This window comes from Vitis riparia, chromosome 11 (assembly GCF_004353265.1).
Source record: "Vitis riparia cultivar Riparia Gloire de Montpellier isolate 1030 chromosome 11, EGFV_Vit.rip_1.0, whole genome shotgun sequence".
NCBI classification, from domain to species: domain Eukaryota; kingdom Viridiplantae; phylum Streptophyta; class Magnoliopsida; order Vitales; family Vitaceae; genus Vitis; species Vitis riparia.
In genome coordinates this window covers 7,553,654-7,556,431 of record NC_048441.1, presented here as the reverse complement: position 1 = coordinate 7,556,431, position 2,778 = coordinate 7,553,654, and positions in this window count along the sequence as shown.

Sequence of the window (2,778 nt, the reverse complement as noted above, 5' to 3'; positions counted from 1 at the left end):
TAATTAATCCTCTCAGCCATAAGTCAGTCATAACATGGTTATCTCAGTCTGTCCCAAGCATTACAATGCAGCTGGAGTTTCTAGTGAAGTGTGGCACAGCTCCCCTAGAAGACAAACCTACTTGATACTTCCGCCCAAATTGGTCATGTTAAATTGCTTTGAATTATCGCTTTATATATGGGAAAACTACTCTATTCATCTTGTCCCATATGCTGTTGTGATGAGGTATAACTGGGTAAGAACCGATGCAGATCACTGCAAAATCACAGATTTGTAGATAAGCGTTAGTCAAAGCCCGTTATAAAGAAATGGAATTTTGGAAGAGGAGAACAATTAGAAGTGAAGTGAAGCATGATTGATGCATTCGTGACCCTATGTATCAACTCATGAACTTATCATCACCGACCAAGAATTTGGATCTTCAATTAAGACTTCCGCTTATCATCTTTAGAGATGAATTGACTCACATTCCCAATCAAACCCAAGTATTAGGCTACAGGTATGGTAGTTTGGAATATCGTCCTTTGAGATCAGTAATATTTGCAACAAGATTATTATGCAAGGGTCTTATCAAACAAATCAATTGGAGAATTAAGAATGCTGATTATGATGTGAATTGAGTGATTTCAGATAAGCAATGCAAATGAAAGTTAGAAGCTAACAATATCTAGATGTTGATCTACTCTGGAGTCTCAATGCATAGGAAAGTCTTTGAATCCTAAAACTTGATCAAGAACATTGAGTGTAAAATGGATAATATCTTGTGATATTTCATGCTGGAAAGAGAAGTTTTAAGGATTATATATATAAACTTTTTTAAGTATAAAACTGTGAGGATTTATTGAATCTAAAACGGATAATATCTATATAAAAGTGAGAAGGTTGGTATTATAATCTCCTAACAAAACATACGGTCAAAAAATTTGCATACAATTGATAAAAAAACTGTTACTATTGAGTTGAACTATAAACAAGTATTCATCAAACCAATATAAGAATCAATTATATCTCATTAAGGGAGATCTACAGTAAACTTCATCCATTCAATCATAAAACACAAACAGTGAAGAATGTAGAAATGTAATACCCTTGAGACTCCTTCATTCCTTTAGATCTTTATTCCATTTGGGTCTTACTTTGGGTTAGGTGAAAATGAGCCACTCATAATCCTGTGAATCTCTTCACAGACCATGTGGCATCTAAGAAAATGTAGGAAAAGGTAACAAAAACATAGAGATTATTTTTCTATTGACTCTCAAAATTGAAAATAAAATCCAAAAGTTCTTAAGCCTTCCTCTAAACACCGATTTATAGACATATACTGAACACATGATAGCCTCTCACGGTGCCACTTCATCACTAAAAATTCTAGAAAGTTCCAAAATTTTCAAATTTTACAGCTCAATTCATGACTAGTGCAGAAATCTTCTTTTCTGCTCAAGTGATCAATTCGCCTTCAGCCTCTGGGCGAAATTTTGATCAGCATATAGTGTTAGAACAATAACATTTCAAGTTCGTATTCATTCTACTTGGTTGGACAATTTGTGAGTGCTTTAGCAGGCATTAAGGGGTTTACTAATCACAAAGTACATTAAAACCACCTTAGTACAACCCTTCTAAGAATCCTATCTCCCAACTATATCTCCCCTCCCGCTTGAAAGTATTAAGTAGATACGCTAGGAAAGAATATAGGCAAGGTGGTTGTCCAGTGAGATATTACACATAATAAGGTCTTGTCTTGGGCGAGTCCCATTTTGTGGACTTACCACTCATGTTATTATTGGATTTATGCTTTTCATTTCAAATCATGGTTTAAAGGTTAAAAATCGGTGGGTTTTATTTTTACTATACTTCTTTTTGAGATGAAGTTATTATATAATTCCCTAGATCATCTAGGTCATACAATTCATCTTAGTACCACTTTAGTCAATTAGGTCACACAATATATCTTAGTACCTACTTGGTCAAGAGAGCACCCATTTTCCTTTGGTCTTTTTTTTTTTTTTTTTTCAACTTGGGACTCATTGTAGCTAATGCTAGAGAAAACTTTCCATATGATACATGTAATGACCCTAATATAAGCAATTCTTTGTCAATAAGTTTAGTGAAAGTTCACATGCGTTTGATTCCAAATTCATATTTTAATGATTAATTATGTAGAACAAAAGCTAGTACAAGTAATTAATTGGAAACAAGGTAATCATATATCTTTCTTACCATAATAAATTGATATGGGGTTGGTTGGACATCAGTTGACAACGCTAGTAAAAATGTAATTGTCTTTAGTTATTGACAAAAACGATCAAACACTTTTAGAAAACAATCAATCATCATTTAAGGTGAAAATTGAGCACAGGATGAAAGATGATCCATTATCATCAAGTTTAAGTAGGTGTAAGGTTACTGGAAGATGAAAATGTGAAGGACATTTAAAAGTGTTACTAATAGTGAAAGATGGTCAATTGTCTTTACAGAACTATTTGTTAGAATTAAGCCCTTAAAAATAAGAGATGCATAATAGAATAAGATTTCATTAATATATTTATATATTACGATTTTTGTTTCTCTTTTCAATCCATGATTGATTATTTATTATTTGAGTGTTTGTATCACTTACATTGTACATAATTTAGGTGAATTATGAGCTGCACAGAAGATTTAAGTTGTAGTTTTCTTGCAAGATGATAAGTTATTCATAGTGGATTCATAGAATTAAGCAATTCATTTGAGAAATATATATTAAAATGAATGAAATGAGCATTATAATTTACATAGACT